Genomic DNA, 16406 nt, shown 5'->3' with positions numbered 1-16406 from the left:
GCCGATGCGTTTGACTGTTTTGACGTAGAGCTGCATGGTGCCCTTTACTCCCACACCTTTTGGGGATCGTTACAAGAATACTGCTGGAGTATGGGTCCTGCATGTCTCGTGCTGACTGAGCGCCATATGGGGGATTCATGAGCTTTGCCGCCCAAAGAAGTGGGTGGTGCACCGTTGCTGGGCAATGCACAAGGCTGTGGCAGTCTCAGTGCCTTCCTTCCCCTGCAGAATGGCTCTGAGGTTGGAGTGAGGCAGCGACTTTTGAGGACATCCTGCCGCTGGTCTAGCTCCCGCTAGTGCCATCAAGACAAGTGAGGCCAATGCACACACTGGTCGGCGCAATTTCTAGCCGCTGGCACAGCCCCTGCAAGTTCCAGCCGCCGATGCCAAAGCCGATGCATGGCCGACATGGACTGGGGCTGCCACATTTCTCAGCGACCATGGCCCATTTCAGCCCGTGCGACTAGGGTGTTTTTGGCACTCTGGCGCGACTGTGTCATTTTTCTCCATGCACCCATGCCATCAATGTCTAGTATGGGGAGGAAGTCCAGCAATGCATCAAACTTCAGCCCTTGACAGATGGATAGGTCAGGAGTAGAAGTCACTTCTGATAACAAAAAAAAAAAAAATACTGCCTGCATTCAGTCTAAGGGGGAACAGCTCTTCTAAGTTTTTCAGACTGCTAGTAGGATGAGCCCATCCTTCCAGGACAGACAATACCACATGTCCATCATCTTTGAGGTGATTTGAGTGTACCATATTGACTTGCAGCAGATCTCATCCAATTTAAAGTGGTCTGTCAGGACTATTTTCCTCTGATGTGACCAAGCACCCGCTCCATTATTCAATTCTTAGTATAGTATTCCCTCTTGGTCAAGGGGAATACCCCTTCTACCTCACTTTCTGAATTTCTAGAAAATATGTCTCCATCAACAGATCTTCCTTACTCCAGATTTCTGGACTGAGGGGAAGCACTCAGGCAAGGTTCCACATTGGTAGTCACCACCTAGAAAAAAGATCTAGGCATTCTCCTAGGACAAGTGGGATGGTAGTCCTCACATATGGGTGACATCATTCAATGGAGCCCGGCACGGAAAACGTTTGTAAAAGCTTCTAGAAGCTTTGACTGGCACACTGAGCATGCCCAGCATGCCACTATCTGCATGTCCATGCGAGGTACCCCTTCAGTGTCTCTTTTTCCGCGGTGCATTTGCCTAGTGGTTCTTGAAGCTCTGCTTCTTTCTCTTTTTTTTTTTTGACTAAATCAGGATTTTTTTCCCGTTCCTTTGACTGGTCCCCCTTCGTAGTTGGTACCTCTTTTTGGCGTGGTAGGTAAAAAAAAAAAAAAAGTTCCTTTTTCGTAGTAGATTCCCGGCATCCCACTTCTCGGTGGCCCCTGGTCATCGACTGCGTGCCGGTTATTTTTCATGGCATCATCCGGCTTTCGTCACTGCCCCCAGTGTGCGCGGACTATGTCCATCATGGATCTTCATGAGGTTTGCATCCTCTACATAAGAACATAAGAAAATGCCATACTGGGTCAGACCAAGGGTCCATCAAGCCCAGCATCCTGTTTCCAACAGTGGCCAATCCAGGCCATAAGAACCTGGCAAGTACCCAAAAACTAAGTCTATTCCATGTAACCATTGCTAATGGCAGTGGCTATTCTCTAAGTGAACTTAATAGCAGGTAATGGACTTCTCCTCCAAGAACTTATCCAATCCTTTTTTAAACACAGCTATACTAACTGCACGAACCACATTCTCTGGCAACAAATTCCAGAGTTTAATTGTGCGTTGAGTAAAAAAGAACTTTTTCCGATTAGTTTTAAATGTGCCCCATACTAACTTCATGGAGTGTCCCCTAGTCCTTCTACTATCCGAAAGAGTAAATAACCGATTCACATCTACCCGTTCTAGACCTCTCATGATTTTAAACACCTCTATCATATCCCCCCTCAGTCGTCTCTTCTCCAAGCTGAAAAGTCCTAACCTCTTTAGTCTTTCCTCATAGGGGAGTTGTTCCATTCCCCTTATCATTTTGGTAGCCCTTCTCTGTACCTTCTCCATCGCAATTATATCTTTTTTGAGATGCGGCGACCAGAATTGTACACAGTATTCAAGGTGCGGTCTCACCATGGAGCGATACAGAGGCATTATGACATTTTCCGTTTTATTCATCATTCCTTTTCTAATAATTCCCAACATTCTGTTTGCTTTTTTGACTGCCGCAGCACACTGAACCGACGATTTCAGTGTGTTATCCACTATGACACCTAGATCTCTTTCTTGGGTTGTAGCACCTAATATGGAACCCAACATCGTGTAATTATAGCATGGGTTATTTTTCCCTATATGCATCACCTTGCACTTATCCACATTAAATTTCATCTGCCATTTGGATGCCCAATTTTCCAGTCTCACAAGGTCTTCCTGCAATTTATCACAATCTGCTTGTGATTTAACTACTCTGAACAATTTTGTGTCATCTGCAAATTTGATTATCTCACTTGTCGTATTTCTTTCCAGATCATTTATAAATATATTGAACAGTAAGGGTCCCAATACAGATCCCTGAGGCACTCCACTGTCCACTCCCTTCCACTGAGAAAATTGCCCATTTAATCCTACTCTCTGTTTCCTGTCTTTTAGCCAGTTTGCAATCCACGAAAGGACATCGCCACCTATCCCATGACTTTTTACTTTTCCTAGAAGCCTCTCATGAGGAACTTTGTCAAACGCCTTCTGAAAATCCAAGTATACTATATCTACCGGTTCACCTTTATCCACATGTTTATTAACTCCTTCAAAAAAGTGAAGCAGATTTGTGAGGCAAGACTTGCCCTGGGTAAAGCCATGCTGACTTTGTTCCATTAAACCATGTCTTTCTATATGTTCTGTGATTTTGATGTTTAGAACACTTTCCACTATTTTTCCTGGCACTGAAGTCAGGCTAACCGGTCTGTAGTTTCCCGGATCGCCCCTGGAGCCATTTTTAAATATTGGGGTTTCTTGGGTTGTAGCACCTAATATGGAACCCAACATTGTGTAACTATAGCATGGGTTATTTTTCCCTATATGCATCACCTTGCACTTATCCACATTAAATTTAATCTGCCATTTGGATGCCCAATTTTCTGCCTGGGGACCTCGCACAACGTCTGAGGGGTCAGCTGTGTGGCCAGATGACCCCCCCCAAGGGCCGGCGCGTACGCCTTGACAAGATGGAGAAACAATTTGGTTCCAAAAAGTCCACTCCATCCACACCCGCGTCGGAATCCTCGACACCCGGGGGTCAAGGGGAATCACGCTATACGTTCCCTCTTGCTACCCCTCTGACTACATCTTCAAAAGACCAAGGAAACGGTGATCGCTCTTCCATGATCTCACCTGTTTCCAGGACATCAGGATCCTTTGCTTCCTTGGTGCTGGGGAAAGACCGGGCCAAGCACCATGGGAGATCCCGCAAGCATAGACACCGGTCGTCATTGACGCGCGTCTCTAGTTCTGGTGTGGTATCGGTGGCTGCCGTACTGCCACCGAAGTAACCCCATGGCTCGGAGGCCACGTCCTCCGATATACCCAGGAATCCCAGGCATTCCCCACCGATATTGGTGCCGGGCTCCATGCCTCCTTGGAGTGTCAAGGAAGCACCGGTGATGCCTCGTCCCTCCTCCCTCAGTCCTGGCTTCACCAGACTTCCAGGAGCAGTTGGACCACAGGGTGCAGAGTGTTGCCGCCCCCACCACCAGTCTCCGTGCTGGAGCCTTAGCCATCTATTCTGGTTGTGGGCGCTAAGGAAGAGGACTGTGCGGACAGAGCTTCAGCAGCCCTTGCTGCTTCTGGTGGGTGCTATTGGCCTGGAAGGGAAAGGAGTAGGAGAGTTGCTGGAGAAGGTAAGTAAAAGTGGCTTTTTAAATTTATTTTTCTTGATTGACTGCCATTTTTATTATTGGGTATTATGCGATGTCTGCTGTTTTGAAATATTTTAATGATATTTGAACGTTTTAATAATTTTTATTTTTTTTTAATTGTTGGGTATTTGGTGCAGCAGCTGTTTTGTAACATTTTTAGTATAGCTTTACAATTATTTCTGTGTGGGGTTCTATAGCACGATGTGCAAACGGTTGTCGGTATATAAAATCAAATAAATAAATAAATAAATAAATAAATAGCAGCTTGGCTTATTCTGTTTTCCCAATAGGAAATGTTTTAGTGTTTAGGGCCTGGTTTAATAGTTGTATTTCTTAGATAGGGTTGTTACTGTTTGAGTGTGTTCCATAATGCAGGTGTAACTTTGTGTGGGTTAGTTTGTGTGCATTATTTCTCTTTCCATTTCTCCAGGTTCGCACTGCATGCAGAGTGGCTTTTTTGGTTTTCCATTCCAGTTTCTGTCTCCATATTTATAATTTGTGGTTTTTCTGTACTTGGTGAAGGTCAATTCCGGGTGTGTGACAGAGGTGAGGTATTTTACTAGCATGTAGGCATTTGTATCAATCTTATTTGTTGTCTTTTCTCAATAGGATATGCATTAGTGATAAATTACTGTCTTTTCATAAGGAGGGCTATTGTGCCTGCCTGGTAGTAAAGGGACTTTGTTTTGCTTTTACTGAGATGTCATCAGAACCAGAATATCTTTTTTTGTATGGCGAGTTATACAGGGTAATGCCCTAGATCTGCTCTGCACTCATTGCTGGGGGTTGAGGGGATTCCTGTGGATGCAGAGTGCATGTTTACATTAAGCCCTGTGATGGTCACATGTTCAGTGTGTCACTCATGTGAGAACCATCTGTCAGGTGTGTCCTGGCCAAAATAAAGATTGAGAACCACTGCTCTAGCAGACTTACCACTCACAATTACTATCAAGACTGACTCAGAGCAAGAAATATTTTTTCAGTAACTTTCTTATGAGCAGTACTACTTATGAGTATCTGCAAAGGTGTGACAAGTTTGTCGGTATGCATCTCTGGACAGAGTGACATTGGATGCAGACAAGCAGTTTTACAAAGCCTCTTCACCTAGTAGTTTAATCTCCAAGGTGAAATTGAGTTGCTTACTCAGTAAACACTCTGCTAAAATCCTCAGCTTGGGACTCCCCTCATGTAATGGCTAATTCAGCCTGCTTATCGATTGGAAAAAACAAGTTTGCTTACCAAATACAGTGTAGGATGATTTGACCATCTGCCTACTTGGAGAGTTAACTATCTCTAGTCTGAGGAGCCTTACGAGGCAACAACCGTGTGGGAACTCCTGCACATGCTTGGTAGAGCTCAAAGCTCTTCTCTCAGAGAGAGGTCCATTCAGTACCACTAAATGTCACCCACATATAATGGTTAATTCATTCTGCTATCTATGGGAAAACACTGTTTAGATTCAGCAAACTTGCTATCATTGTAGTCGTAGGGACAGATGACTCGGCAAATGGCAAGGTAATAAAGATTTGAAAGTAGTTCAGTGAGTGGGGAGGCATGTCAGGTAGCTGAATCCGTGACATCTGTTCTGCCTGCTTTCAGCAAAACAGTAGAAGGATTTGTGCATCCAAAGAACTTGTTGAAAAACTGGGGTAAGGGCAAAGATTTTGGTTCCCTTGGAGTGTGGCGATAAAGCTCTTTTACAAATGGGCTGGTTTATATCTATTTAAGAAGGGTTCTGCAGTCCTTAACCATTGTTACAAATCCTACTTAGGTCAGCATTTATTTTATTTTTAATATGGAATGCTTCACAAATTCTGCAGAGGCCATTCTAATCTTCTCTGTATTGCTCCAATTTTTGTACATGTGCTGCCAAAACGAGCATAGACCAGCATTTTAGAACTGAGCAAGGGTGGAGATATAATCTGCTTTCATCCGGAAGAAGATAAAAAGGCTTGAGGTAAACACGATAATCCCTAAATGGATAAAAGCCAAAATAAATTGAGCATTACATGCCTGATGCAGCAATCAAAAGAAGAGGCAAGAGAGAGGCTGAAATAGATTATGCACAAATAAAACAAAAGAAAATAGAGGGTGGCAGCACATTGTTTTGGAGAGTCATGGGTTCAAATGCTTAGTCTTAACAAAATCACAGACCTGAAGGGCCACCCTGGTAGAGGTGGACTTTGATATAGTCGTAATCATTGAGACTTGGTATAAAAATGGTAACCAGGCTAGGGTTGTGTCCAACCTAGGGTATAAACTCTTTAGAAGAGACAGAGTAGAAAAAACATAGAAACATATAGAGAAACATAGAAATGACGGCAGAAGAGAAGACCAATCGGCCCATCCAGTCTGCCCAGCAAGCTTCACACTTCTTTCCTTTCATACTTATCTGTTTCTCTTGGCTCTTAGCAACCCTTGGTTCTATTTCCCTTTCACCCCCACCATTAATGCAGAGAGCAGTGATGGAGCTGCATCCAAGTGAAATATCAAGCTTGATTAGTTAGGGGTAGTAACCGCCGCAACAAGCAAGCTACACCCATACTTATTTGTTTACCCAGACTATGTTATTCAGCCCTTATTGGTGGTTTTTCTTCTCCCCTGCCATTGAAGCAGAGAGCTATGCTGGATATGCGTGAAGTATCAGTTTTTCTTCTCCCCTGCCATTGAAGCAGAGAGCTATGCTGGATATGCGTGAAGTATCAGTTTTTCTTCTCCCCTGCCGTTGAAGCAGAGAGCTATGCTGGATATGCGTGAAGTATTAGTTTTTTTTCTCCCCTGCCGTTGAAGCAGAGAGCTATGCTGGATATGCATTGAAAGCCACATAACTATCAACAAATATTGAATAAGCCTAATAATTGGTAATACCTATAGCCTATGAACTCTCCGTTAATTTTACATACTCTTACCCACCCCTGGTTTGTTTGTTTTTTTTTAATTTGGAGATGGCAGCCCTCCATCTTTCCGCTCCGTGAAGGTGGAACACCAACCACTGGCCACTGGCATCCCGCTCCGTGAATGCCTCTGTGGCTACTGCTGCTCCATGCAGTGTTTTGCTGCCTCCTCTTTATACACGTCCTCTAGACCTGAGTGGAGGTGTTGCTCTTTATACTTGGGAACACAGTAGTCGCCTCTGAAATAGTGAGAGCAGAGTGAAGCTGAATTGTGGGCTACCCTGGTAAAATCTACAAAAAAAAAAAAAAATTGTGTACATGGGATTATTATGCAGACCCCAGCATAGGGGGAAAGGAGATGGATTTAGACTTTAGGCATTGTGCAAAGGGGAGAAGTCCTGCTTGTCTTTGATTTCGGTCTCTCCCAAATGTGGACAGGAACCCCGTCAGCTAGGAGTGGTTAAGTCATACGTGCCCTAAAAAGGGGCATTGCTCAGGCTTACTCAAGGAGATTCTGCACTGTATGATGAATGGAAAGAGTGTCATTTACCTAATTTTAAGGGAGAATTTAGGATCTGGTGATCCCTGCACAATATTAAAACGTGAGCTGACATGTACTAAAACTAAGTTCTTCAGAAGGATTGACTTCAAGACGAGGAGAGGCTCTTCTGGGAGATGGAGCTGAATAATACATTTCGGTTAGCAATGAAAGGGAGCATTGAGAAGGTAACAGATTATCGTCTAAGGAAGTTAACAAAAGAAGATTTTGTGCTCGCATGGGTTATACAGTCTAGATGTAAAGTGGATACTGGCTCTGCTTTAAGGTCTTGTTACAGTAAGACGCAAAATGACTAGACATGTTTTTTAATGGCTTTCACTTTAAACGCAAACAGCAATTTAAAATGAATTGCCCTAAAACCAAGAAATTAGGTATAATTTGTACTTGGTGACAGTGTGGAGCACCTCTAGTAGCCCAGTGACCATAAAACCAGAGTTTGGCCATCAGTTTTCTTAGGTAGGTGGCTGCCAAACAACCTCTGTGTGATATATATTACAGTGATACCTTCTAAGCTTGGTCTCATGGTGCTATATATATATATATATATTTTTTTTTTTGCTTTGTGAGAAACATCTCATTATATGTACTTCTAGGCCATGGCTGCCTTGAGTAAGGCCAGAATTTTAGTTATGAGAATTGTAGTGGGGCTATGATGGGCTGTTTGTGCAGTTACATAAATTAATCTTTGAGATGTCAGGAGGACACCTGTAACTATTCAGAGGTTTTTTTTTAATGTTTAGTGGACATTTATGGTATATGTGTGTGTATAGATAATGTATTTGGACAAGAAGAATAGAATATTTTGTCTGTTGTCTTTCCTTTGTTTTGATAATTAAAAGTTATGAATGATATCTTTGTAACCCGCCCTGAGCTTCGGAGGGAGCAGGATATACTTTTTTTTTTTTTTTTTTTTTAATAAATTGTAGTTCTTTAGTGAGATCATATTTAAATCTAAGATCAATGTACCAGTGGTAAGAGTGCTATTAATGTTTTAGAGTTTGAGTTCCTAGATTCTTTTACATGCAAGCAGTATATATTTTCCTTGGGATTGCTGATGGGCCAGCTTTTGAGAGATTGAAAGATTGTTCAAACCAGGATGCAAAGTGAAAAAATACTTTTTGGTGGGGGTGGGGGGGGGGGGGGAATGAGGTGCCAATCAAAATTCATAGTAGCCTGGGAACAACATGTGTTAGACTTTTTTTTTTTCTTTTTTGCTTTCTCTTTTCGTTCACTTTTTGGAAGTATTGACTTGTTAGCTTCCCCCCTTCCCCCAACATTTTGTCTCTTCTCAATCTCCTATTTTCCACTTGTTTGTTCTGTCTCCCCTCATGTGGAGTAGGGAAGATGAGGCAGACCGGAGTGGCGGCAGCAGCAGCAGGGTGGAAAGAGAAGGAAGGGGTGGGGGTCACAGAGATGAGAGGGTTGGAGGAGGCGCGTGTGGGAGAAGACTTGGACTAGAATTTTTGGATTTTATGGTTATCAGTTGTACTTCATTGATTTTATTTTGCACGTCACTTTGATTTACCATCTCTTGGAAAAGAAACGATTAGTTAAATGAACTGAACTGAGAGTAGTGTGTGAGAGAGTAGAGGAAGGTTGAGTGTGTGAGGACTAGTGATGCATGTGTAAAAGAGAAGAGCATAGTGTTTGAGAGGAGGAGGGGAGAGAGCAAATGGAAGTGTCTGATAAATTCCCCGGAAATGGGATAAAGCGAAACAGAAAGAAAGAAAACAAAATAATTGACAAAGAAAATAATTATAAGCGTGACATTAACGAAAGAAGATAGGTATCAGCAGGATGTAAAATAGGCAAGAGAGACAGAAAATCTAGAAATCAGAGGAGAGGCAATGTAGAACAACAGAAAATGAGTAACAAGAAGAAAGTGAAAAAATGTGTATATAAGTATTTAAAATCTAAATGAGATGAAAGAAATTGTGAAGGATCAGGAGAAAGGAACAAGAAACAGGCTGCATAATGAGAATAAAAGATCAAGAAATAGATCTGAACATGTTACTGAATGGGTGAGTTTTTAATAAGGAAAGTTGTTTAAGAAAATGTATTGTGAAGTTGTAGAAATTGCAGAGTGCTGTTGCTGCCATGACTAAGGTATTTTTCCAGAAGAATAGAGGGAGGGGGGGTGGGTGCATGCCATGTCCTGAAAATCTTCCTCTTAAAAATTGCCCCTACGTGGCAGCTCTGAGGAAGTGGATGACCCAAAGGCATTATTAAAAATGAAATGATTACAAACCCAGTTTGTAGAAGAGGGAATGTTTGCCGTCCTTACATAAACGAGATTGTATTTGACCACGGGAACCGATGGAGTGCACCCTGGGATACTGAAAGAGCTCAGGAAAGTGCTGCCCATGCTCCTCACAGCTCTGTTCAAGTAGGCGTTTCGGGCGAGGAGATTCTAAGGGACTGGAGGACAGGGGGGTCTACTTCTGTTGCACAAAACTGGGGATAAGAAGGCAGGTAACTACAGAGCAGTTCGGTAGTGGAAACAAAAGATAATGAATCGCCTTGAAACAAGTTGATTTTAGCATATCAGACCGCATGGATTCACAAAGGGGAGATCCTGTCACTCAAACTTGATTGAGCCCTTTAATGAGATGACAAAAGTAATGGATCAGAGACGTGCCATAGACATTGCCTATCTGGATTTCAGTAAGGCTTTTGATGCTGTTTCACACAGAAGATTTGTAAGCAAACTGGATAGTATTGGGAGTACAACAGAAGGCTGTCAGTTGGGTGAGAAAATGGTTGAGTGACAGAATGCAGAAGTTGATTGTTCAATGGACTTCACTCTTTGTGAAAGCAAAGTGACCAATGGGGTAGCACAGGGCTCAGTGGAAAGCCTGATTCTTTTCAATATTTTTAGTAGCGACTTTGCTTAGGAATTTGAGGGAAGTATATATTTGTTTACAGAGGATACAAAATCTGTAACAGAATGTAAAGGGATAAAAAAAATTTTAACAGGACTTTAAAAAAAAAATAAAAAAATAGAAGAGTGGTCAAGAGTTTGGAAATTAAACTACAGAGTTAATGTCTAAAATCATGGATTTAGGGTATAAAAATCCACTAGCTGTATATCATTTAGAAGGATGAAAATTGGAACTGTTAAACAAGAAAGAGATTTCTGAGTAATCATCTCAAATTACTTGAAGGTAACTAGTCAATGCAATAATGCGACAGAAAATTTTGACAGTGTTCTTCAATGTAATGTGCCTTGAGCTAAATCTAGAAATATAAATATAAGAAGAGGTACCATCAATAGGGAAAAGGAAGTAATACTGCTCTTGTATATGTTAATAGTACACCCCTAACCTTGAGGTGCTGTGTCCAGTTCTAGACATATCTTCGAAAGGCCACTGAGAGGATGGAAGCAGTTGAGAGAGAACCTATAAACTGATAGAGGGCCTACCACCAAATTCTGTAATGGAAAGCTTGAGACCCTCAAATTGTACTCAGAGGAAGAAAGGGGAGATTTGATCGAAACATTCAGATATTTGGCAGCCTCAGAAGGTCACAGGAAGGGGAAGTCTTCCATAGAAAAGGAACTTCAAGGGGAAGAGGCCATGATATGAAGTTGCAGAAAAGACTTTGAAGAAACATGACAAAATACTACTTTGAATTTGGATTTTAGATTTAATTTCTTACCTTTTTCAAATTTGAGCTCATGGTGAAGTACAATTAGGCATGGTAGGTATTTTCCCGCTTCTAAGGGCTTACAATCAAAGAACATGGTGTAATAAGGTGCGCTAAGCAGAGTACACAGTTTAACTCTCAATTGTATGCACATTTTTTTTTTGTTTAAACTTTTTTTTAAACTTTTTAATAGCAGCAGACAAAATCAAACATCAGTTCTTTCCCAAGAGCAGACTGTGTACCATGCAAGAATAAAGTATCAGACTATTAGTATCTACAGCAGGTTAAGAAGTACAAAAAGACCAATAGTCTCCCCATATTTTATCATACAATGGCAATCTATTGTGCAAAGTATGTCAGCTTCTCTATAATAGCTATATCTTGACTTTGAGTGCACTAGTGTCTAAGCAGGGGCTGCAAATTCCATAGGAAGCAACAGTGAAGCTAGCAGCTTGTATCCCTAGTAAGCAAAGTGAAGCAGTAAAGCTGACCGATTCACCTAAAATCTTTGGAGTCACTCCCATTGCCGCTTTCCATAAAGTTTGTACATAGGGGCAGGTCCACCAAACTTGTAAATATGTACCATCTTGCCCGCATTCCATCCAGCACAGTTTAGATAAGGAGGGAGAGAACTTTGCGTAGTATGTGGGGATATCTGCATGGTCTGTATAACAGTCTGAAAATTACTCAACTCTGCAACTGCATATGGATATCCTATGCATACGTTTCCAGGTTATCTTCCAAACCTCCTTCCTAAACTCTAGACCCAGGTCTCTGTTCCATTTAGAGATCAATGGAAGTGGTGACTCCTTAGTCACTCCAATAGCCTTGTAGAGGGCAGATATTCTCTTCCTGTCAGTTAAAATTCATGAAAACGTTTTCAAAGATCAGTGGCATCCTTCTCACCCAGCCTGCCTGCTTAAGCCTAAGAGCTTCCTTAATCTGAACATACAACTGGCAGGAAGATGGGACGTAAACTAAAATGATTTTGTAGTAATGCAAAGAAACACCATCTTTTGGTATCCCACTATTGCCCCACATATCACATTGAAAAATATATTTTGGGGTTTTGCGGTATATAAGATTCTAAAATAAATAAATAAATATTGTATCCCCCACAGCTTCCTGCATGTCACTGTGAAAGGTGTGCTTAGATAGCTCGTAATTCTTACTCAACAGCGAAATGGAAAAGCATACCCTCTTAAAATTCAAGGTGTTTACCAAGTGCCATATTTGAAGAGAATGAACAATTAGTGCACTAGCTTATGACGCTCTCTGAACTAACGGAAAAAATGGAGAGAGAGATAAGAGTAGAAAGGTCAAGTCCTTCCACCTGTCCACTTTCAAGAGAAACTCAGGATATGGTTTTATCTCGGTTCAGCCAGCCCTTAACAGATTCTAACCTTGCTGCTCAATAATACCTCTGAGATCATTCAATGCCATACCTCTGCACTCCTTAAATCGCTTCCGGGTTGCCAAGCTTATCTGGGGAGTCTTGTTTTGCCAGATTCATTTAGAAATTATATTATTCAGCCCAATGAAAATGTTTTGAAGGAGTGGACAAGTTAAGTGTTAGAACTAATCAATTAGCCAATTTAGTACCTTGATCTGACCTACCCAAGAAATCAGCAAGTCCTTCCACTCAGGTCTCTGCGTGTCTTATCAACAATTGGAACGTAATTCAATTTATGAATATTACCCCAAAATCTTGGGATGAAAATCCTCAGGTATTTGAATCCAGAAAATGTTTTATGAAAGGTAGCGAGGGCCCTGGACTCCTATCCTCTGTTGCTTTGGGTTTATCATAAAAACCTCAGATTTCTGATAGTTGACTTTGTAACCAGAAACAGTGCTATATGCAGAGAGGATCTCCAGTAATCAGGTGAGGGAGGGGGGAACGGACAGATATTTTCAGATCAGTCCAAAAAAAAAAAAAAGGTAAGTTATCATCCACATAGAGTGAAATTGAGTTCTTCCAGCAAACATAAATTCTACTACCTCTGGATCTTGCCTCACTATCTGCGCAAGTACCTCTATAGCTAGATCAAACAGCAGAGGGGCCGTGGGACACCCCTGACGAAGTACCATGCAATATGGGAAAAGGTCCGACGAGCATCCATTGGTCAGAACTCTAGCTTGTGGATGCACAAATAAAGCCTTTATCCAAGTAAAGAAAGCTGGGCCCAGTTGATATTTTTGAAGGAGTGTGTATAAAAAAAAAAAGACCAGCATAGCCTGTCAAAAGACTTCTGTATGTCTAGCGCCACTATTGACCCATCCAACCCTTGCCTACCAGCCAACTGCACAATACTGAAAACCGTTCTAGTGTTCACCGTAGATAATCTTCCCTGACTGACCAGGGTGCACAAGTTCTGCCACAATAGATTCCATTCTTATCTGAAGCACCTTGGCTAGTATTTTAATGTCCGTGTTTAACAAAGTGAGAGACTGATACGACCCAGGGTGAAAGGTATCCCTGCCATTTTTATGAATCACCACTATAGTAGCATCCGTTAATTTATGATGGGAGTTTGGGTGAGTATATACGTACTGTAAAGCCCTATATGAAAGGAGCACGAGCTGAGGAAAAAAAGATTTATAGCAATCCAAATTAAATCCATCTGGACCAGAGCACCTACAAAGCCTTCACTGCTTTTAGGATGTCATGAGTTATAATCAGAGCAGTTAACTTTGAACATCTGTCACAGAGGGAAGATGCAACTGAGTTAAGTATGTAATAATAGTATCCATGGTGGCCTCCTTTCCATTAGCATACAGTCAAGAATAGAAATCCATGAAAGGTTTTGTTAATCTCCAGACATATCATGAGCAAGTGTGCGGATCTGAGAAATCACATTACCCGAGCTATGCATCTACAGCATCTGATCAAGATCGGCCCCTGTTTTGTTTCTGGGTTTGTAGAATTTCTGACGGGAATTTCTAAATGCCTGTGCCACCTGGTCCACTTGAAGGCTACTGAGTGTTGCATCCGTTGGTCTCAGACGGCTTCGACCTCTGTGCCTCACCTTTCTTCCTTCTCTCTCCTCAAGGCTTGGGAAGATGGCTGCTGCCGCGTCTTCATGCCGCTCTCTCCGGCGTCCCCGGATCGGCAACAGCGAAGGTGTTCGCCATGATTTTCCTGAGGGCCTTCTAGGGTGCGCACGCCACCCAAGTCTATATCCACGTCATGGCGGGAACCTCGGGGGCGTCCCTCCGAGTGATGTCATCACATCCTGGTATTTAGTCTGCCCGTCGTTTGCTAACAAACTGAGTTAGCAAGGATTGGACTGGTTTAGCTCGGGGAGGGAGTCGCAAGAGCTTCATGTTTTGGATATTCGCAGGACGCTGTGTGTTTGTGAGATCATTTGGTTGTGGTATTTAGTGGGCATAAGAAAGGTCAAATGGCTTCAAAGGCCAAGAGGTCGTAGTGTCTGTACATTTGTAAGGATTTGCATGTTCCAGAGAGGGCTCAGATGACAACGTGGACAGTGTGTCACTCTGTATCCCCCGAGGAGATTTGTAGGGCCGCTACATCATCCTCTTTACTCTTCTCCTCCAGGCATCGACTGGATGTGCAGGCTTGGGATGCTGCCGCCTTTGGAGCAAGTGTCCTGAGAGTAAGACTTTCCTTCCTATCTAAGGGTGTCCCATGGGGGTACATCCTATGTGTTTGGACTGGTCTGTTAAGGATGATCAGGAAGATAAAATTAGATTTCTTACCTGCTAATTTTATTTCCTGGAGTCCTAACAGACTAATCCAGAGTCCGAACCACGGTCCTGGGCTTCTGGCTTTTCATCAAAATATGTCTGTGCATGAAAGGTTCACCAGTTATTACTGTTCTGTTTTATTGTTTGCTCTGCTTGGGGGGAGGTGGTATTTTGTAAAGTTTATACTGAGAAGCAGCAGGTGGCACAATTCCTCATAAGGGTGTCTCCGGCAAAACTTTCATTCTCTGTCCATCTGCTGGTAAGGGAGAAAAAGCCATGTGTCTGAACTGGTCTGTTAGGACTCCAGAAAAGAATATTAGTAGCTAAGAAATCTTAATTTTACATTCCCATCTATGCAGAGAGGTTTGCTGGCTTAACTCGTGTTTTCTTAGCATTGGAAATTTTACTCCTGGTCGAGGTGGAGTAAAGTTTCTAGCGCTAGTGTTAATCTGTGTGCAGAAACGAGTTCTGGTGCAGGGACCTATAGCACTGGGGAACAATGTTTAACATAATTCCTGTTGAGTTCAAATTTTCAGCTATTTTAGACTTAAATAGGCATGCTGATTTCAAAACTGCAGTTAGTTTTCTTCTATCATGTCGTTTTTTTCTCTACAGCCTATCTTAGGCCTGGATTTATGAAAATGCACTAAATATCGCATGTGATAGGAAAAGGGGTGTGTTTTATGGTAATAGGCTGTTTATAGCAAAGTGCACTATCTTAGCGCTTCGCATAGGTATTACCGCAAACTGCGATAACTTAAAGATGAACATTTCATCGGGACAATGTCAGAACTCCAAAAGAATGCTGGGTTGTCATTCAAAAACCTTGTCAAGGACTTTCTTGGAAATACACGAGCACAGAATTACACCGAAATTGTCCAGAAACTCTTGGAGAGCTTCAAATTGTTTTGTTGCAACATGAGCATCAAGGTGCATTTTCTGCATAGCGATCTTGCTGACTTCCCGAAAAACCTTGGTGCAATCAGTGGATGAGCAAGGTCAACGATTCCACCAAGATTTTGAAGGTCTTGGAGGCACGATATCAGGGTAGATGGGATGTACATATGATGGCTGACTATTATTGGAGCATCAGGCGAGATTGTCCACAGATTGAACGCTGCCGGAAAAGCTATAAGCGTAAATTTTTACCTTAATATGTATGTTTGGTAGCAGAACTTTACTACTTGTACACAATTTGACTTACAGTAACAATATATAGCCTTTGTATAAATAAAATAACTCTAAATAAACAGTATATTCAGGTAATTTTTTCTTTTATTTCCTTTGTATGTACATTTTATATGATTTTTGGGAGAAAGGGAGGGTATCCTGTACCTTAAAAAGTTGACGTGATAGAGAAAAACTGGGGTCATTTTTGGATTCAGATGTCAAAAGTTAGTCAAAAACAAGTGTCAGATCTAACTCAACGAAAATTAAGTTCCCCAGTGTAGTTGGTTCTTTATGTGCAGAAAATGTTTTGTGCTCAAAAAGCATGTTTTTCTGCATACAAAATAGGATTTGTGTGCATAAATCAATCATGTTTGTATGGTACTAAGTTTTTGGGTTTTTTTTTGGCACATTTTCTGGTTTGTGTGCATTTTTTTAAACTCCCGATGCATTATCATACTATTAGCTTACTGCATTGGTAGTTTAAAAAAATAAGCTGTGCATTAAACACTGAATTTAC

At 41.9% G+C, this 16406-nt stretch overlaps 1 protein-coding gene and 1 non-coding gene across 3 annotated transcripts in view; one reads left to right on the top strand and one right to left on the bottom strand.

Annotated features, from left to right (window-relative positions):
• The window catches only part of TIMELESS (timeless circadian regulator), a 148094-nt gene that overhangs the window by 17757 nt on the left and 113931 nt on the right, over positions 1-16406 (top strand). The window lies entirely within an intron of this gene.
• Positions 5687-5795, bottom strand: LOC115088890. Its single transcript, XR_003855964.1, has one exon. It is a non-coding gene; the product is annotated as a U6 spliceosomal RNA (small nuclear RNA).

The sequence above is a fragment of the Rhinatrema bivittatum genome, chromosome 3, assembly GCF_901001135.1.
Source record: "Rhinatrema bivittatum chromosome 3, aRhiBiv1.1, whole genome shotgun sequence".
Taxonomy (NCBI): Eukaryota; Metazoa; Chordata; class Amphibia; order Gymnophiona; family Rhinatrematidae; genus Rhinatrema; species Rhinatrema bivittatum.
Note: the sequence above shows the minus strand (reverse complement) of the source record. Positions and strands in the feature narration are given on the sequence as shown.